Below are 22,795 nucleotides of genomic sequence, written 5' to 3' on the forward strand. Positions count from 1 at the left end.
TCATTTCAATATGCAGCATCGTCACACAATCATTCTGAGTAAAATCAGTTCTCCTACTTCTAAGTGAGAGAGAAACAACAAAAACAAAGAAGAATTTCTTCTAAGGCACGAGGAACTGAGTAAATAGAGAAATAGTCTAATGAGGAAATTAGCAAGATGATTTGAAACCGTGACCGTTAGTGACCTGGGGGAACATGCCCAGGTTGCCTCCCAGGGAGAATGGATGCCACTGCTGTGCTGGTGACCTAGTCATTCTCACATTTAGCTCTGTGTTATTTTTCCAGACTTCACTTATTGTATCAGAAAGCCTAATCCCTAAGTGCCAGCAAAACACACCAGCAACGGGAGGATTATTCTCATAACATGGATCATTGTTGCTCAGTTGTTAGCACCAATTCACAGAAATCATGTCTTATTCAAAGCGTAAAATTATCCCTAATGTGTAAGAAAATATTTGCAAAATAATTACTTAGAAAATTACAAATTACTAAAACCTTGTTTTAAGCAAGCTCAGTTTGAACAAGTAGGCTATCATACCATACGGATTTATAGAGATCTGAGAAAGAAAATAGACTTCTCATAAGTGTTTTAAGTTTTTGTGATAGTACTACTGCTTATAATTCTGAAAACGTGACAGCAAATATCTTAAAAATCAATGAAAAACCCCATCTTCTTTGAGATAGTAGAGAATAATTCAAATTAAAAAAAATCCTGTACTAGAATATTATTATTCAAAAAACAGTGTTGTTGGGGCCGGCCCAGTGGCGTTGCAGTTAAGTTCCCATGCTCCACATCGGTGGCCCAGGGTTCGCAGGTTCAGATCTTGGGTGCGGACATATGTACCGTTTATCAAGGCACACTGTGGCAGGCATCTCACATATAAAGTAGAGGAAGAAGGGCACAGATGTTAGCCCAGGGCCAGTCTTCCTCAGCAAAAAGAGGAGGAGTGGCGACAGATGTTAGCTCAGAGCTGATCTTCCTCACCAAAAAAAAAAAAAAGGTCATTAACATAATATTAAAATCTACACTTTACAGGAAAACAATATTGAAATGGAACCAAAAAATCCAATATAAGTGGGAAATTGATGTTTTACCCCAGAAGAAAAGGTGAATGCAAATTATGTTCCTTCTTTCAGAATGCACAGTCATCCTCCCCATCGCCTCCAATAAGTAAGTAAGATCCGTGGGGATATTTAAACTAGTGCTCATGCTCTGAACTACATAACGTCGTCTGAACAGCGTTTGATTCTACTGCAGCAGATCCACTCTCATCAGCAATATGCGTATGCTCCTTGGGTCTCCATCGTAATACCGAGCAAGTGGAAATCTTGTCAGCGTGTGGTTTTTCTGCTCTTTCCTGGCAGCTGTCAGATTTGTACTTACGCAGCAGCCAGCAGCACATTATTGTTTCCAACCAAAGAAACGGCACATTTCTTTGTAAGATCTGACCCACTGCTTTAATTAACATTTTTTTTTTACAGAAAGGAATCTGAAATGACAGCCAATCTTCCCTACCCCTTTCTCCCTTCCAGTTTGCAAGAAGCATTCAAAATCAGTTGCGGATCCAGTCAAAATTAACTCTGAAATATTACCTTAAGTACTCTTGTATGACTTAAGTTATTTGTAAATGGGAATAATTCATTTTAACTGAGATTCTGACTTAAAGCGTAAAATTAAATTTCCCTGAATGCAATTAAAAGAAATGCCTTTTATTAAAGGGTTGATGAGATGCAGCTAGAAACCAGATACGTCACAATTTGCCAAGTTTTAAATACTTCCTAAAATGGTCTATCACTTTCCGTGATTAACCTCATTACACATGGAATCAGTCAAGTCAGAACGTGGACCCCACTAAATGGGCGTTTGTCACTGGATTGGAGTCCTGTGTCTACAAAATGTGGCACGTATCAGGTTATCCTAGCTCTTCCATAGAAAAGAACGTCAAACAGCTTTGACTTTGAAAGAGTTAACCCTTTATTTTCATCATTCTGCCAAAGAAGCAGTGATCTAAAATGGCGGGAAGATTTCTCAGTGCCTGGAAGACAAGATTTGAACAGCCAGATCTTCCTCCCTTCCGATCAATTGTAAGTTGACAAAGCAGCCCCAGCAGCCTAAATTTAGGGGGATCTCTTCTCATTATCAAGATCCTTTTAATTTGCAGAGTTTCTTATAGCAAACAAATACCTCTTAGGATGTAAGAACAGAGGAAAGAAAGTGTAATGGTTTGATCCCATTACGACATCGACCTTAGCAGGGGAGCAATTATGAAAGCAATTGACTGGCAGTGGGAGGGGGTCGTTCTGAAGACCCGTCCTGCTTGGTGGTTAGTGCTGAGACCATTCATCTTCTGCTGTGTTCCCACGTGTTAGGTTCGCATCCCTTGAAGGCATTGAGTGTTTCTTGGAGACTCAAAGTGCAACATAAGAAGTATCTTGAAGGGTCGGTTACCTCTGCCTGCAATTTACTGTTCAGACCCTTGCTCAGCCAGGGAAACCAAATATGTTGCTTCTGTCTTGACATTTTTATGTTGCTCTATATCTGAGAATCTGCATAAGATGACAGCATATTTCCCTCTGGTGACGTGTAACTTAATGATCCCACTATGTCCAGTAAAGCTTTTATTGTATGGTATAGATTCATTCATAGAACATGGCCTGACTGGAGTTTGTTTATATGGAGGTGCCCTGTCTACTATGAACTTATATGGTCCATATTTTTAAATAAAATTCTATATTTGAATACTTTTAGATTTACAAAAAATTTATGAAGATACTACAGAGTTCCCATGTACTCTGCATCCAGTTTCTGTTATTGAAAACATGTTACACTATGGTGCCTTTGTCACCAGGAGACCAATATTGAGACCTCTTCACTAACATCCATAATTTATTCCTATTTCATCAGTGTTTCCCTAATGTCCTTTTTCTGTTCCACGATCCCATCCAGGACACCACGTTACATCTAGTTGTCATGTCTCCTCAGGCTCCTCCGGGTCGTGACAGTTTCTCACATGTTCCTGGGTTTTGGTGACCTTGACAGTTCTGAGGAATGCTGGCCAGGTACCTGCTAGGCTGTCACTCAAGTGGAGATTTTCTGATGTCTTTCTCATGATTAGACTGGGTTAAAGGCTTCTGCGTGGAAGACCACAGGCATGAAGTGCCATTTTCATCACAACACATCAAGGACACACACTGTCAACCTGACTTATCCCTGTTGGTGTTGACCTTGATTACCTGGCTGAGGTGTGTTTGTCAGGTTTCTCCACTTTTTTCTTTTTCTCCCTTTCCATACTCGATTATCTAAAAGTCACTAAAAGCAGCCCACACTTAAGGAGTTACACTCTACTTCTTTCAAGGTGGGATAGCTACCTGAGTTATTTGGAGGTCTTCTGAACAGATTTGTCTATTTTTGCCATTTATTTATCTATTCAATAACTTATTGGTATCGTCTCATGGATATTTGTTCTACTTTGGGTTATAATCTAATACTACTTTATTTTGTTGCTCAAATTGTTCCAGGTTTGACCCTTGAGAGATTTCAGTTTGCTCCTTTGTCACTTTGACGTACTTTCCTTGGTTTTTGTTTTTGAGCTTTCCTTTCCTTCTGGTATTAAAAGCTCCAGGCTCGTCTTGTGTACTCCCTTCTCCAGTCCTAGATCCTTTCTCTAAGGATCCCTGGATCCTTTTGTTAGACAGTGGTATTAGAAACCAAGATCTGGGTACATGGTGTGCTCATTGCTACTGGGGTGTTGATGCTTCCAGGTCTTCCCAGCTGACAAAGCAGGGAAATATGTGTATATTCTAATCCATGTGCATAAAAATATCTATAAATATTTTTATTTGTACCTATATGAAGCAAAATATGAGTTCATACTGAGGTCTCCAACTCTAATCCATTATCACATGGATAATTCATGTGTTCTCCCTTTGTAAACTCTCCCTCTAAAAGTCAGAAACCTGTTCCCTCCATCTGCCATCCGTTTACTTAACTGATCATTTCCAGTGTATGTGATAGTGGTTTCAGGGTTGTTAACCTGACCCTTTGGGATACAACTTTATGAACCAGAGCACAGTGTATATGTACAGTTCTCCTGCTTTTCGTCTTGCAGATGCCACTCATTTCCAAAGTGACTTAAGTCAGCACATTTTCCCCCATCCCTTTCAGTGAGGTTGTTTCATACATTATAACATACGTTTGTAGATGTTTTGTCTCAGTCTACAGTCCATCCTGCGATTCCCCAACCCCCTAAATTGTTTTTAATTTTCATACATGAAGCACTCTCTGTGCTGTAAGTTTCTCAGGCTTTGACAAATGCAGCGTCATGCGGCCACTATGACAGTAACATACAGATAGTTTCACAGCCTACAGTTTAAAACATCCTATTTCTATGACATGTTAATTGTTGTTAGAAACTAAATTTGTTTGGAGAGGACCCTTTGGCCTAAAAGAAGAAATCAACAATAATTCTGAAAGTCTCTGACCTTTGCTGTGATCTAGTTTGATTTGACAAAATGCCTTAATTCTAGTCTGAAATCCTTGTTGAAGACAAAAAAAATATGTAATGAATCCTGGAAATTCATCAAACCCTTTCAGTAGACCTGGGAGAGGCCTGAGAGGGGCGAACGGCAATGCTTTGGTCTTGTACACGTCACCTTGAACAGGCTCTAAGTCGCTCCATATTTTCTAAACAGGGATCACCTTTAAATTTAAGGGAGATATTTTTTTCATAGGAGGGAAGTAGAGATCTATATATGCCAGGTACAAAAGAAGCCCTGACACCTACCTTTATTTTCTACAATTCTGGATTTTTCCTTTTCTAATATTACCTAACCACATCAGCCAAAAGGCAGAGACTGTCAGGGTGGGCAACAAGACAAGACCCAACCATATTCTGTTAACAAGAAACCAAAAAGAATAAAATACCTAGGAATAAATTTAACCAAGGAGGGAAAAGATCTGTGCACTGAAAACGACAAGACATTAATGAAAGAAATTGAAGAAGACACAAATAAACGGAAGGTTATTCGTGCTCATGGATTGGAAGAATATTGTTAAGGTGTCCATGCTACCGAAAGCCATCTACAGATTCAAGGCAATTCCTATCAAAATTCCAGTGACACTTTTCACAGAAATAGAACAATCCTAAAACTTGTATGGAACCATAAAAGACCCTGAGTAGTCAAAACAATCTAGAGAAAGAAGAACAAAGCTGGAGGCATCACACTTCCTGATTTCAAACTATATTACAAAGCTATAGTCATAAAACAGTATGGTATTGGCAAAAAAACAGACATAAATCAATAAAACAATAGACATTCCAGAAATAAACCCATGAATATATGGTCAATTTATGACAAAGGAGCCAAAAAATACACAATAGGGAAAAGACAGTCTCTTCAATGGTGTTGGGAAAACTGGACAGCCACATGCAAAAGAATGAACCTGGACCACTATCTCACACCATATACAAAAATTAACCTAAAATGGATTAAAGACTTGAACATAAGACCTGAAACCATAAAATTCCTAGAAGAAAACATAGGTGATAAACTTCTTGACACAGGTCTTGGTGATGATTTTTTGAATCTGACACCAAAAGCAAAGGCAACAAAAGCAAAAATAAGCGAGACTACATTAAACTAAGAAGCTTCTACACAGCAAAGGAAACCAGAAATACAATGAAAAGGCAACCTACAGAATAGGAGAAAATATTTGCAACTCATATATCAGATAAGAGGCTAATATCCAAAATATATCAACTCATACAACTCGATAGCAAAAACAAACAATCCAATTAAAAATGGGTAGAGGATCTGAACAACCATTTTTTTCCAAAGATGACGTACAGATGGCCAGCAGGTACATGAAAAGGTGCACAATATCACTAATCATCAGGAAAAGCAAATCAAAACCACAATGAGATATCACCTCATACTTGTTAGAATGGCTATTATCATAAAGACAAATACATGTTGGCGATGATGTGGAGAAAAGAGAACCCTTGTACACTGTTGGTAGGAATGTAAATTGGTGCAGCCAATATGGAAAACAGTACAGAGATTCCTCAAAATGTTGAAAACAAAATTACTGTATGATCCAGCAATCCCAGTCCTGGGTATTTATCTAAAGAAAATGAAAACACTAACTTGAAAAGATATATGTGCACCTCCATGTTCACTGCAGCATTGTTTATGATACCCAAGACATGGAAACAATCTAAGTGTCCTTCGATGGATAAATGGATAAAGAAAATGTGGTATACACACACACACACACACAATGGAATATTATTCACCCACAACAAAGAATGAAATCCTCCCATATGTGACAACATGGGATGGATCTCAAGGGCATTATGCTAAGTGAAGTAAGTCAGAGGAAATAAGAGAAAGGAAAGACAAATATCATATGATTTCACTTACGTGGAAATCTAAAAAATCCACCCGACAAAACAACCCCAAAAAACCCAAGCTCATAGATACAGAGAACGGATTGGTATTGCCAAGGTGGGCGGACAAAATGGGTAAAGATGGTGAAATGGTATAAACTTCCAGTTGTAAAATAAGTCTAGGGGACATAATGTACAGTACAGTGACTATAGTTAGTAATACTATACTGCAGATTTGAAAGTTGCTAAAAGAGAGACTTTGAAGTTCTCATCACAAGAAAAATTTATTTTGTAACAATGTATGGTGACAGAGGTTAACTAGACTTATTGTGGTGATCATTTCACAATGTACACAAATATTGAATCACTGTGTTGTACCCCTGAAACTAATGTTATATGTCACTTATACCTCAAAAAAAAGTTAAAAAACTTAAGAGAAAAACATTTTCAAACAACAAAAAATACTACAAAATGTCAACAGTGGTTATTCTCAATGGAATTTGTCAGTGATTTTCTTCTTTATACTTCTCTGTATTTTACAAATAGTTTTAAGAGGAGACATTGTTATTTTTTAAATCAACTAAAGCTATTTTAAAATAAATATCCTTTTATGGTGTCAAAAAGAAACTAAATATAAAGATTTGGTAGCTTAAAACAAAGAGAAAAAATATTAATGCAAACTCTAATAAAAAGAAAGTGGAACTATCAATAAAAGCAGAAAGCAGATTTTAGAACAAGGAAAATTATCAGGGACAAAGTGGGACTCTGTATAATCATAAAGAGGTCAACTCTCCAAGAAGACACAGCATTTCCAAACATGTATGCACCCAACAACAGAGGACAAAAATACACACGGCAAAAACTGTTAGAACTGAAAGGAGAAATTTATGTACTCACTATTATAGTTGGAGACTTCAACACCCCTGTCTAGTAACCAGGATATTTCAAAACAGGAGAATATTGAGATGGAATCATGAGTATAAGAAAAAGGAATAGAGTCACTATATTATAGAGTCTCCCTTAGTGGTTCATGATTATTTAACAGTATGATTCGCCTGGTTTGTTTTTAATATATAACTAATCAATATCAGGGAACTTGTTTTTCACATTACTCAAAAAAGACAGCATACAATATGCATGGTTACTGGGATTTTGGAGCATAATTTCTGACAAAGTTCTCCTTTATAGCAAATCAACAGACCTCTGTGGATGTATCCAACTCTAGAATATTTAACAGTATGTTGTATTATGTGATGTGGAATCCAGTTCATAAAATCAGGCCATTATGGAGTAAATCACTGTAGGCACATTTAGGGGCAAAGCTTTCCATAGACTCGGCTAGTGCCTGAGAGAGCCAATATTTGTTAATAAAGCCAATTCAATTCAAACATGTTGCAAAATGTTTACCACAATCAGATTAGTTAACACATCCATCCCCTCACACAGTTACCATTTTGTTATGGTGAGAACATTCAAGTTCTTCTCTCCTCAAGTTCTCTCTCTCCCTTTCAAGTATATAATAGAGTATTGTTAACTGTAGTCACTGTGCTGTACGTTACATCAGGACTTATTCATTTTATAACAGAGTTTGTACCCTGCGACCAACATCTCCCCATCTCCCCCTCCCCCAGCCCCTGGCAATCACCATTCTATTCTCTGCTTCTGTGACTTCAGCTTTTTTAGATTCCATATATAAGTGGGATCATGCAGTATTTCTCTCTCTCTAACCTATTGCAGTTTGCCTCTTGAGTGGAGATATGCATCACTCAGGAGCCCAACTTTGGGGATGGAATGTTTCCTCGTGTTTTGTGCCGTGTTGTGAACATATTTACATATATTCATCTGTAAGATTTCTGTGAGGTGAGTTCATCCATGAGGGAAACGTGTTTGCTCTGCCAGGGACTTGGGAAGACCCAGGGCCCAATTAACTTGAAACAGTTTCCCTGGCATTTCTCAGACACTGATTGGTGTTCATATGTCTTTATGAAATTTCAAAAGAAAAAAGATTTGTAGTACTTCATTCCAGATCCTTAAATCTCCCTGGAATCTGCCCTTGTAGGGAGGATTTCCTTATTCCTTAAAGTGGTTTTGTCTGGAATGATGGTGATGTACCGGACAGGCTTGGTCTTCTCCAGTCTTCAAGGGTTTGAGCTTCAGGTCACCTGGCCGCCCCGGGGGCCTCCACAGCTCACACAGCATCAAGGCCGCTAGCTTTCCTCCAGGGTCTGAGGCTGCTCGATTCCTAGACCGGGACACAACTTAGGTTGTTCAATGCCTGTTTATCTAAAAGGGTGGCTTTCCTAGTCTTTGAATCTATTTATATATCCTCTAATCAGAGAAATTCAGGATTTCTAGCCTTCCATATAGACATATTTCCAGAAACAGAAGTCCATCTACATTTCCTGTGAAAGACATGTTATTTTTGTACCTAGCAGTCACATTTGGTTCTGTTATTAGTCTAATCTTTTATTTTATTAAAATCTTTCTTTCTAATAATTTTAGTTCACCTTCAATTTCTTTTCTATTTTAAATGTCTTTTAAAATATATTGACTATTCGGTTCTATATTTTCCATGGCTATGTTTGTTTCTACTGGTGTATTTGTATTGTGGTGGTTTGTTTCCCAGAATGAGAGCCAGAGTGGCTACAGTAAACTTCACCCCGCTAGAGAGAGCATGAATTGGCTTCTGCAATGTGTTCCTAGGGACATCACGGACCCAGATTCAGTCTATTTTGTCTCGACTTGAGGATTTGGGAATCGAAATATCAGTAAAAGTTTGAGTCCAAACCCGAAGTGAGACAGTTTTGTGTTTATAAATTAAGACTTTTTACACACAGAACCCAGGGAATTTTCTTTTCTGCCTGGATATAACGTGTCTGGCCTCTTCCCCGAGGTCACTTTCTCTTGTGACCCCGGCTGTCGTTATGGTAAGGGTCTCACCTTCATTCCAACCCACATGGTCTCCATGTTCCCCTACACACGCTCTTTCGGACCATTAAAGCCAAACCTCAAAGTCACAAGGGCAGCAAATCCCACGAGGCAGCAGAAGCCTCAGGGAAAATCACATTCTATTTTTTGCTCCCTGTTAAGCTTTTACTCTTGGCGATTTCCCTGTTTACGCAAAGTTAGGCTTTGTATCTGAGAGACTGTTGTTCTATTTTATCTGACATTTCTAGGTGCTTTGTGGTAGCAGCCCTCTCTGACTATTTTCTCTGCTACATTGTCTTTGGACACCATTGATTTTATTTTCAAACTGATGGTGTAAGTTACTGGCCAGCTGTTCTTTGACAGAGGAGAAGGGACAAGACACTAAGACGTTACCTGCTCTGGTTTCTATGTTAGTTACTTTCCGACCTAAGACTATCTGTCTCTTGACCCTGCCTGTAAGTTTTACTTCCAGTAGACAAATTTTATCTGGTTAACACTCCTTCACACACAAGGCACGTACAGAAGCAACAAAGGGCCCCCTGTTTGCTCAAGGGAGCCCCAGAATTCAGAGGAGTCTGATCTGATCACAGCTCACGAGGTCTCAAAGGAGCTCCCCACAAAGCATGTACTGATTTCAGATACAAGTTGTGAGTTCACAGTGGAGAAACCCGGCCAACAGCTGCTCAACCAAGTCACAGTTGTGTCACCACTGCCGGGACTGTGATGGTCAACCTCAACTGCCTCCTAACATGATGTCACCCTGACAGCAGCATTTCCGCCAAAAACCAGAAGCCAAATCTAACCACAAAGTAGCACCAGACAAACCCAAATGGAGGGACTTCTTATAGAGCTGCAGCCCAGCTCTCTTCAACCACGTTCAGCGTTAGAAGGAGGAGGTGAGGGACAGACGTGGTCCTAGACTGGATCCTGAACCAGGAAGGCTGTTTTTCTATAAATTACAATACTAAGAAAATTGGTGCAAGTTGAATATGAAATGTGAAATACATAATAGTATTAAATCAATGTTAACATTTTTTATGTTGATAATATTTTTTGTTATGAAAGAATATTTTTGATTTTATTATTAAGGGTAAAAAGGAAAAATGTCTCCAACTTCATCTCTCAAACAGTTCAGACAAGAATCATATAGCGAGTCGGAGAGGGAGGGTAACACGCTCACACCAGAGATGAAGACAGAGCCATGGGAGAGAACATAAAAGTTGATGAGTTTGGTGAAACATGCTCACGTTCCTTTTATTATTCTCACATTTTTACTTAAGTTTGAAACTATAAATGTAAATAAAAATTACTAACAAAAACTATGAGAGAAAACAAAATAAATAAAAACCCAGCATGTCAAACTCTGGCCTTTGTCTCCCCAAAAGGGCTCCTTTCACTAATTTGCACAAAAGCTCTCAGAGGCCTGGGATTTCTGGGCATTCTGCTCTGAGGCTTGCAGAATTAATCCATTCATTAAATAAATGATCATGAGCTCCTGGAACACGCCAGGCCTTTCTCTAAGCTCTGGGCACAGAACAGTGAGCAAAATTGACAATGTTCCTGCTCATACTGGCATTTACATTCCGGTGGAGGGTGACAGAAATCAATCAAATAGAGAAAAATTTATGGAGTTTCTGATCGCAGCAATTTCTAGGAAGAAAAACACAGCATGGCCAGAAGACGGGGGGTGGGGGGCGGGAAGAAGAGGGGAAAGGGGCGGGAGAAGGTCCCGAGGTGGCAAGGTCATGAGGTCACACTGGGCAGTTGTTTTCAGCCTTAGCTCTATATTAGAATCCCCTGGGGGCTTTTACAAACACCAATTTCCAGGCCCCCTCGCTAAGGATGCTGATTTCGTTTACCTGTGCTTGTAGTTGGCATCAATATATTTTTAAAGGCTCCCCAGACTAACTCCAGTCTGCAGCTGGGGTTAATAAACATGAGGCAGGGCTGTTATGCCTTGGTAAGTATCTCAAGTTTACTCTAAGTGGGATGGGGACCTTGCAAAGGTTTGAGCTGGAAACGAGACGATACAGTTGGACTTGCCTTTAAAAACACTCTGGGGAGAGGAGATGGGAAGTCAGGCAACACGTCACAACCACCCACGCGTGTGCTGGTTTGGACCAGGTGGGTGCAGCTGAGGTGGTGAGAAGCCAGGGGGCGGGGGGGGGGGCGGGGGTTACAGACATATTTACCAGGGAGTCACTCTCATCAGCCACCATTTAAAACTGGTGCTGTGGGAGAAAGGACCGACACCGAGGTGTATGAGCAACTAGAAGCAGGTTTTTGCCATTTCCTGAGAGAGAAGGGCAAAGGAGAGGACGGCTGGCAGGTGGGATCAATAATCTAGTTTTGGACATATTCAGTTTGAAATATCCAGGTCAATAGTTGAAAGGCCAGGTGAGAATGAAGACAACCGAGCCCATTAATGTAGAAAATTAATCTTTACACCCAATTCCCTAGAAGAAATAAGAATGCTGGTACTGACTCCCACCTCTGCAGATAACTGTGTTTTCACCCTAGAATAAAGGAAGTTTATCACATAAGACAGTATTAAATCCTTGGGGTTTTGTGATATGTTGGTGCATCATAAACTGTCATTTCAGTGTGAAAGCTTGCTTATGTATTGTTTTGAGTAGCAACAAAAAAACAGACAGCAGGGCCCGGCCCAGTGGCATAGTGATTAAGTTCGGTTGATCCACTTCGGTGGCCTGGGGTTCGCAGGTTTGGATCCTGGGCACAGACCTATGCATCGCTCATAAAGCCATGCTGTGGCGGGGTCCCATATAAAGTAGAGGAACATGAGCATGGATGTTAGCCCAGGGCCAATCTTCTTCAGCAATAAATAAATTAATAAATAAATGAACGAAAGCAAGACCCTGACAGAATGACTCGGGAGTGGTGTATGTGAGAGGCTCTATCACAGGGAAGCAGAAAACTGACTCCTGAGTTATTTTCTATGCAGCAAAGCACAGAGGCCTCAAGATTGCCTGAAAAGGTTTGAGAGCTGGTGAGTCCTCTTTACAAGTAGGCACCACTCCGAACTCTCCCTGCTCTTATGCAGCCCAAGGAGCCCACCGTGCAATGGCTCCCCTGTGAGAGCAGAGGGTCTGTGGTGGCTGCTGGCCATCACCAAACCAGCAGCTGAGGAAGCTGACAAGGTGAGTCAGCCAAGGCACCACTCTGACAGTGTTAATGGTCAAGGCCCTAACCATAGTTCCCAAGCCAGAACACCACAGACTGGGGGGCTTCTAACAACAGGTGTGGATTTCCCACCATTCTGGAGGCTGGAGTCCAGGAAGAGATGCACCAGCACCGTCAGGTCCTGGTGAAAACCCTCTTTGTGGTTACAGAGACAGAGTCTTCTCTCCAGGTGAAGGAGGGGTAGGAGTGCCATGGCTTCTTTTTTATAAGAGCACTAATCCCATCATGAGGTGTCCGCCCCCGTGACCCACTCACCTCCCTCAGGCCCCACCTGCCAACACCATCACCTGGGGATCAGGATTTTAACACACGAATTTGGGGGACACCAGCATCCAGCCTATAGCACCCATCCAATTCCAAGATGAGCTTCATCCCGGGTTGAACGCAGTCTTGATTCAATAAAATTGCATCATTCAAAACCCTAAGTAAAGTCCTATTTTCAAGGCCCATTTTCAAGAAAATAGCACAAATTGAAATTTTAAAAATCCACCAGGGGGCAGGTCTGGTGTCGTAGTGGTTAAGTTCACGTGCTCTGCTTCGGTGGCCTGGGGTTTGCAGGTTTGGATCCTGGGTGCGGACCTACACACCACTCATCAAGGCATGCTGTGGAGGCGTCCCACATAAAGTAGAGGAAGATGGGCGTGGATGTTAGCCCAGGGCCAGTCTTCCTCAGCCAAGAAAAAAAAATCAATCAGGAAAATTGCCAGTGTGTTCTGCATAAAGACAGGTTAGGCCCAACGTCTTCCACCAGAAACGTAGGTATCAGGGACTCAGCAACGTCTTCAGAAAGCTGACTCACCAGAATTCACTGGAACTCATGACATTTTGCCTAACGTGGTGAAGTATTAACACGTTTAATGTCACCTCATGAACTAAGAGCAGTTTAATTACAGGAGAATATGAGTAAACAACGTTCATACGATGCCAGACTACAACCACTGGTTCTGTTCACCTAAATATGTCCATCTGTCCCTAATACTTTCAGTTAATCCTAGTTTATTAGTGATTTGTTTATTCCATCATCTGTTACCTTTCTCTAGCCCTTTCTAGAAGGTACTCGAGGGGAAAAATGTGGATGAAAATGTAAGTATACAAACCTTTTAGTTCATTAATCTATTTTTTTACAAACTGGTTTGAAGGTAACACTATACAATATGGTGGTGAAAACCTTAACCTAGTTCCTTCAACACCAGCATCCTGCAGAAATATAGGTTAGAAGTAGCCATTTCCAACAAAAGTAGTCAACGGAGCTTTTTGTGTGTGTGTGTGAGGAAGATCAGCCCTGAGCTAACACCCATGCTAATCCTCCTCTTTTTGCTGAGGAAGACCGGCTCTGTGCTAACATCTATTGCCAATCCTCCTCCATTTTTTCCCCCCAAAGCCCCAGTAGATAGTTGTATGTCATAGTTGCACATCCTTCTAGTTGCTGTATGTGGGACGCGGCCTCAGCATGGCCGGAGAAGCGGTGCGTCGTTGCGCGCCCGGGATCTGAACCCCGGCCGCCAGTAGTGGAGCGCACGCACTTAACCGCTAAGCCCACGGGGTCGGCCGGTAAACACTGCTTTATGTGCTTCGTAAAACAGACACATAATGGAGCCCTGCATCAGGTGGCTCCTGCTTAACTCAGCAGCTTAGCGTGGAGCCAGCACGGGGATGAGCAGGCCCAGGCACCCGAGTACCAGCTCTGTGATGGGGCCCATGCTGAGCCTCTGTGAGCCTGTCTCTGTATCCTTACCTGCAAAATGGAAAAGCAGCATAGTGACTGCAACATGGATTTTATGAGGATTAAATGAGAGAAATCTGAGGTCCTTGGCAAAATATCTAAGGCAAGTTCATAACTTTACGTAAATCATCTCATAAAACAACGTCACAAAAATTGAAATGTATTTTATCTTTACAAATAGGGAAATGGTGACTCAGAGGAGCCAAGTGTTTTTTCAAGGTCACGTGTGAAGGACTCGACAGCTGGAATTCAGACCCAGGTGTGGGTGAGTAACCAAGCAAAAAGGGGCTCATTATGCTCCCCGCAATCCAGCGCCAATCAATTGAAAATGAGCTGGTGGTTGAGAAAGGAAAGTTTATACAATTAGCTAGCATAATCAGAAGGTGGTGGACCAGCGTCCTGGAGAACCATCTTGAAGTCCTACAGAATCTTGAGGCAGTTATACAGGGGAAATGGGCAGGGAAGGAGGGGGTTTAGGAATGGCTACCGCCCCTGTGATGAACTTCAAGATGCCACATTATCTCTTTTTTCTGTCATTTGTGATGGGAACCAACACAGAGTTTTTCTTTTTGGAGGTCACCGTGTTTGTCAGGAACTCAGAGAACAAAGTTATCGTCTTATCACAGCTGGGAGAGATACATAAGCAAGAGTCATAGAACTAGCAGATCATGTATTTTGCATAAGCTAGAAGTGCTTAACCATCTAGGCTCCAAGCAGGCTACAGTGCATTCTCAGAGACTAGTGAGTCAGGGTCACAGTTACAATATTGCTTCCTTTCCCTGAGATGGCTTCTCTCACACTCACCTAAGATCTAGCTGTTACAGGTGCCTCCAAACCCTGCATTCTCTCCTGCATCACTCAGGTTCTCATGAACGTCCACAGATGGAACACAGAACATTTGCAGTAGCCTAAAAGCTCTAAAGTTTTGGGGTACCAATAACACGGCACACAATTTCCTTCGTAAAAAAATAAAACAACACTTTTACTTTGATTTTTCCAACTACATAAAATACTATTTTCCCCATAATTATGATTTTAAAAGTGAATATATGTGGGAGAATAACTTGAAAAATCATCTCAACGTCAAGAAGTTCAAACAAAGCAATTCTGCATGCAGTACTTTTCAACAAACTCTCTGAATATGAAAATAATATTTCAAGCAAATACGTCACCCTGACATTGTTTTGTGATCATTGGGAATTGCCTTGTGCCCCGTCTGAAGCAGAGAACAGCCCCATTTATGGAGGTCTAATATCTGAACAGTCAGAAGGACTGTACTCCTCAGATGTCTACTCTCGGATGTCCAGAGTTTACAATACCGATCCACACGACTATGTCACCAAGTCTGCCTTGCCAAGCTACAAACACCACGATCCCGCATGTCTGGAATCCCCCAGGGTTGATAAGCAATTGCTGCAGCCTTCAATTAACACAGGTTGTTCTGGCCAAGGAACTTCATTCTTAAAATTCCCACCTGGGAAGGAGTATAGTGTTCCCTCATTGTCATGCTGGCAATTCAGGTGGCCCTGTGTCCAAATGCAGGAAGCAGCTTGGCAGAAACAGGATCACAGCTGTGTCTGCAGTGACCGGAATAGACCAAGGTCACTCCCACTCCTGGGTGCAGTGAAACCAAGGGACGAGTTTTCAGAAGTGGCCTCTCATAACTCCATTTTAAACATATTTTCTTTGGAAAAACAAGATAACCACAACAAGATGTCAAGCTATTCCTCTTTTCACCCTAAACAACCAATTGGTACCCTTTGTGATTTTTCAAGCATGGGATAAAAATATCTGGATGATTAACATGTTCAAAAGCCCGAAACGGATTAGCCCACCTCTGTTTCCTAATACTGTGCGGCAGACGTAAGTTTCATGTTGGAAATTCCACTTGGCAATATCTGCACGTAGTTGACCGATTTGTGCGGACTTAGAACGGCACCTCACGCCTGTGATGGAAGGCTTCTTCACACCATCGTTTCAGTCACTAAGTTGAATTATATAAAATAATTTTAAAAAATCTTAAGAGGGATGTTCTAAAATGAATGTTTAATCTTGATTCTATTTTAATCTTGCTCTACTGCAAAAAGTAGTGAAAATTTCAGACTTTTTACCAGTAAACGGGCTATGAATGTCAAGTTACATCCTTGAAATTCCTGAAAAGATGTTTTCTTCTTCTTTTTATCAGTTCAGCTGTTATGAACTCTGCTTTCATTATTAACATTTTTGTTTAAATTGCCAGATCTGGATGCTTTTCATGATTAATTTAGATTTGTAAATGGAGCCTAAATGGAGTAGTTGTGTCTTACCAGCTTAGCTGCTATCGACAGCTGCAACGGGAACAACGTACACATGGAGACTGCTTAAAACAATAGCCTGAAGCAATTACGTACCAATAACCGCTCGGAAACAGCCACACCTGCTTTCCATCCATCCTTATTAACAAGCTCGGTTCAAAATTACAAGTGATAGGAAGCAAACTAACCATTACCAGCTGGTACGTGCAGATGTCAAGACGAATGCCATGGAAGCGGGAGACCTGAATTCCATACAACCTGCAGATGTGTGTGTTGAGAGTCCAGAACTTTCCTTGATCGATTATGTCGGGGTCAAAATGATTTTATTTTCAACATGCAACAGTCTACCGTGGTTTCTGAAGTGAGAGAAGGGAAATTTATAAGACAAGCTGAATAGTCAAAATGGGAGTTGTTTATATTTCAGCAACCTTTTTGTATCCCTGATCCAGTCTCCAGCGATAAACAAGTTTAGTGTCTCGTCTTCGACTGGGTTCAGGAACAGGCCAATTTGGTATGTAAGAGCGGCAACCATGTGCCCATTGTCTTCCCAGCTGTGCAGACTGGCATCATTATCTGAGGGAACAGGGGCGTAGGGGAGTGTTCGGGTTGCATGAAAAATACTCGCAAGCATATCTATCGTTCACATTTCAATAATTGCTCAATTGAGGAGGACCTTCAAAAGGAGACAAAGGAAGGCACGGATTCAGTCAGTCTTCTCTGTCAGCTCACAGACTGGGTTTCTTGCTGGGCAAAGTGGTCGTACATTCCTCGCATTAAGGTGCTTCCCTCTACAGAACATGTTCTAAAGGGTATCATGGGTTCTATTTGTTAAAGAAATAGTAGGCATGAACCTGGATGAAGAAATGGCAGAGGGTAAAGTAGATCAAATTGATTAATGACAAAATGTGCGATTCTTTACAAATTTAATTCTACAAAATAGAAATCTTTCAAAAATAATTTTGTTAGGGGCCTGCCCGGTGGCGTAGTGGTTAAGTTCGCTCACTCTGCTTAGGCAGCCCAGGGTTCTCAGGTTTGGATCCAGGGTGGCGACCTATGCACCACTCATCAAGCCATGCTGTGGAAGGTGTCCCACATATAAAGTCGAGGAAGATGAGCACAGACGTTAGCCCAGGGCCAATCTTCCTCACACACGCAAAAATAATAATAATAATTTTGTTAGGTTCTGTTGTTCTTTTAGATGTTAGGAGTACTTTAGCTCATATTTTATTCTTTTCCAGAAAAGAAAGATTGGTAATATTAGAAATTGTGTGTGTGCCTTGCACATGTGTGTGTACCTGTGTACGTACATGTGTGTACCGCTAATTGCATAGTTTTATTCGATGAAAAACAAGAAACATGCTGATGCCCCCAAAGTCTTTAAAACTGCACAGTGTCCACACTATTGTGATGACATGGACAACCTGCTAAAATTAGTTTTCTTAAATCCATATTTTATAGTAAAAGTGAAGAGGAAATGGCATATAGAAAGTTAAAAAAAAAGTGAAGAAAGTGTTCACGGAGAAAACCAGGAAAGTTAAAGGTGGTAGGACTTCGAGAAACTGAGAATATCACTGTATTCCTCATGGCTTAATTCTGAAGGACCACCTCTCCTGGGAAGCCTTCCACGGTTACCTCATATGAAAGAGCAAACTTCTCACTCAGCACCGACACTATTTCTGTTGTTCTGCTTAATTTCCTTCTTCCCCGTCATCACTATCTGACACTAGGCAATTGTTTTCATTTCCTTTTTGTTCTGTCTTCAGATGGTCGGTGGTGAGTCTTTCCCAGGAGAAGAAGATAAAATACAAGATGATGGGAAATGTATCCTTTTCTTCACTATTTATCTCTAGGGTCTATAAGAGAGCCTGAAACCCAGTAATTCAATGAAATTGGGAATGAACAACTGGTACAAGCCCAAAAATACTTCTGCAGGTTCATCCCCACAAATGAATGGACCTCGTTTTCCACATATTAACAAACAAAAGAAAGCATGGAAACTTCTTTTTTTTTCTGCTAAAAATACGTCTTTCATTTATAAATGCTGCAAACCTCATGCCAATTATTTTCAGTACTTGTCACTGATCAAGGATTAAATTGAAAGTGTGAATTCTCCAGGGTTTTCCATTACTTTTAGGAGAAAAGCAATTTCATCACGTTGGTGATGGCTTTGCAGTGTGAATCTGCATGCCTTTGTTAAAATCAAAAACAAATGGAGACCAGCCTTGATAATTCCCTGAGCAGATAAAAGCAGGTTAGTCATTAAGCAAAGTTTAATTTGGCTTATTTTGCAAGACTAACTTGACCTGGGTCATTTCTTGTTTATGCCTCTGGAAATCGTAAGCAAAACTTAAACTGTTTCTCAAGTTCGTATGAGGTGACTACTGACCAACTCACTATCATTTAGGAAAATTCTAACGTTGTAACCAATCCCTGTGAACAGTACTCAGTCGCTGCCTCCTCACTCCGCAGGGGCTTAATAACAACACACCTGGAGCCTCCTTCCTCCTTTGGTGTGAGTGCTCCCTGTTGGTGAACTGACTTTCTGGTGTGTGCGCAGCAAACTTTTACTAATGACTACTTCCGTGACTCATTGGTTTTACTTCTGTCATTTCTGAACTTTTGACACTCTTTAGCATTTTCAGCTATTGCTTTTTACTTAAATCTGGACATGCAATTTTTATCATTTACATCATTTCAAACAGAGAATTATGCACACTGTCAAATCCACTATTTTTTTAAAAGTATGAGTAACTGGTAATTCTGATGCCATAACAAAAATTATTTATATGTAATTTTACAAAAAACTCTTAATTTTGCCAAACTTTACTACAGCTAGAAAGAATTGGTTCTGTTCCTACATTTTGCTGTAATAACATTTGACTTAATCTAAAACTCTTTTAAAATTGAGATCATTATGGAGATCAGTATCTAGTGGTGAAAAGTTGTGCAAGTATGAAGTTGACTTGAATGTTACAATTAAATGCGTTAAAGGATGTGGTCACCTACTTTTTAATAATAAAGATGATGATGATGATAATGATGATAACAGTATAAGCTGAAACAGCCTGTCAAGATCTTTTCTGAACACTACGTTTTTTATGTTTGCTATAGACCTGTGTGTATGTGGGTGTGTCCATGTGTATATGTGTGTGTGCGCCCATGTGTGTCTCTGTGTGTCTGTATGTGTGCGTGTGTGTCAGTGTGTGAGTACAGGTGATTTGTGATTATCTGCTAAGGTGAAATCTTCGAGTCATTGGCTCTGAGGCATTTGGCTTAATAAGGACTTCAAGACACAGAGTTATGGAATGTTCTTTTATATTTTCCTCAGCAACATTTATGGTGTTCATGAGTGTTCCTGGAATTTAGTTTTGAAAGCTGTACTTGGCAGGGATCTCCCCATCCTGCCTAACTGGATGCTCGTGACCTTTGCTGAATGAGCCATCCTTTTTCCGACGGATTGGAAACACCACTTTATACTGTACTCATTTCCATTTCAGGATTATTTTGTATAATGATAATATGTATAATTTATTCTCATTGTATCATTATTCTCCTCCTGAAGTAGGACAGAAACATAAAAACAAGAAGAGAAATGGTAGAGGGTGAGAAGAAAAAGGAAGAAGAGAAGGAGGAGGAGGACCTACATTTCTTGAGAATTTATTCTTAGCCAGAATTTTTTCTGAAGACAGAATTCCAAAGAAAGGCCTTACTCATTCTAGTTGAGATCAGCAATTCAATCAAAATCATTTTTTCTTCTCCCATAGAAGATTAGATATGTAATATATGGCTGTAATAGAATAAATTTTAATTTATAATCAGAATACCTGAGTGCAAATTTGGTCTTCCGCATTTGCAGAGCTTCAGGGAGAATCAAAGATGGTGTCTTATATAAGTGTGTGTGTGTAAGAATGGGAAATTTCTGTATGTGAGTTAGTGGTCATACATTTTTTAGTTTTAAAGATGATCAAATATTTTGATTGTATTCCCATTTAAAAAATGGCTAGGACTCATATGTTTTTTAATTTGGTGAACATGCTAATGAATTTAACATACCAAGTGTCAATTCTGTGCATGCCCTGGGCCCAGGGAACCTTGATTGGGTGCTAGGCTGTGCTCCATTTGGGGAGATAAGGGTGATGTTGAATAAGATTAAACCAAGCCCAGCAGAAAGAGACCTGACACCCCCTAGACTCACTTCCCTGGTACATCAGACCAGGTAGTTAGAAACATCGGGATTTGTGGGGGGATTAGACACCAAGACCTATCATCACTCTGTAATGAACAATAAATGTTAAAAATAGAAACCTTAATTCAAAACGTGAGTTCAAATTTACATGGAAATACATTCTACAATATAAAATAATCCTATCATACATCTGACATCTATTACTCCATCTAAATTATTTATATTTTGCTCACAAACAGTCCATATTCATAAATATCATGTTTTGATTGATTTATTTTAGTCTTTTTATACAGTCTGTTCTCCAAGCTCCAGGCTTTTAATTAATCTGGATTTGGGGTATAAATTCTTTATGCCTTGATTAATACCAAACAGGATTTCTTTAATTAAAAAGACAGGCTGGTGAGAGACATTTTAATCAAAAATTTCATAAGCATACAGTACATCTGTATTTAATACCTCTAAAGGAAAAAAAAAAAAACACCTGATTTATCGTATTTATTTTTTTAAATGTTTTGTATAAAGCAATAGCTCCAGTTCCTGTGATGAATGCCTTTGTGTACCTACTTCAATTGGAAGCCATCACCGCCAAGAACAGGAAAAACGTAGAGGGGCCGAGGAAGCCCCCCCACATCATGACATGGTTGGCATAGAGCTGTGGCCCATCTCAAATGCATACACGAACACCTCAGGGATTTCCTGTATGTTTTCTTCCTTAGCACCTGGCACCTGTGGGCAGGCCCCTGGAGGGCATTGCTCTTCAAAGAAGGCAGGGGAAGAAGCGGATCTTGATCCTAAAATTTGGGACACATATCCTTTAATTTGTGATTTATGCTATTGAAAATGGGCATCTTTTTAAAATCAGTACTACATTCATAGACATTTTGATGGAAAGGCATTTCTCTAATTGCATTTAAATTATAAGGTTTTAGAGTATTCTTTCTCAAGGATATATCATGCTTTTTATTCCTGGATAGTGAGACTATTTCTGATTTTTCTCTGTGTAATTATTGATGGGATCAACATCCTTGTGTGTCTCATACATAAATCTTTATTTATTATCTGGTGTTCCTTTAGAATAGAGTCCTAGCAGTGGAAGTCCAAGGGATAGACAGTTTTGTAGCTTCTTACTGCCTTTTCAAAAGTGTCTTTCTAGAAAACGCTGGTTTGTTCCCCCCACCAATGAGAGTGTCATTCACATGTATCTAATGTGTTTGTATTCTATGTTTTATATCAACTGTACTTTGTAACAAGTGAGTTAGGAATGCACCTGCTATAAATACAATAAGAAAATTCAAAAAAAATTCCATAGTGGTTTTAGAGCATGTTTTAAGTGGGTCATTCATCCAGGTACCTTGTAAGTCCACGCAGTCAGTGGTACCAGGCACTCTTGGTTCTCCAGGGCTGGTCCCTGGACCAGTAGCATTAGAACTTGCTAGAAATGCAAATCCTTGACCCCACCCCAGACTTGCATAGTCAGAAGCTGTGGAGATGAGATCCAGTACTCTGTGTTAGCAAGCCTTCCAGGTGATTCCAACGCATACCAGTCTAGAGGCTTTCAAGAACAGAAAAAATCCAACGAGTTGCTCTCTTGAAATGAATCTCCAACTATAGCCAAAAGGTGGAAGTAAGGCAGGTGTCTGAGGACTAGAGAAAAGATGAGGACCACGACTTCACAAGGTTGGAGCTGTTTCTGAGGAGGGAAAGGCAGGCAGGCGTTCCTTAGGGTGTGACAGTGTATAACACATCAGTTAACCCATCAGCTCTGCTTTTCCCCTGGAGACGTCCTATTGGCCCATTAGGTTTTGTTTGATTTTGAAAGAGGTGCAACCCTTAAGGCTCACCCCTGTCTATTCACTCTAAGATTCACAAGGATCCTGCAATTCTGGAACCAATACTCAAGGAGAAAATGTTCCACGCGGTACACGCACAGCCCACTGTAATGGACCTGCTAACTCTCAGCAAGACAACATTTACTCTCATGGAAATATCAGAGTCTACTACTGAGGGGAATGTAATGATGGGAGGCAGGAAATAGTCGTAGAAGATACAGGTTGTAACCAGTCAGGAGAGCCTTC

This window comes from Ceratotherium simum, chromosome 32 (assembly GCF_057802395.1).
Source record: "Ceratotherium simum simum isolate JZ-2026a chromosome 32, ASM5780239v1, whole genome shotgun sequence".
Taxonomy (NCBI): Eukaryota; Metazoa; Chordata; class Mammalia; order Perissodactyla; family Rhinocerotidae; genus Ceratotherium; species Ceratotherium simum.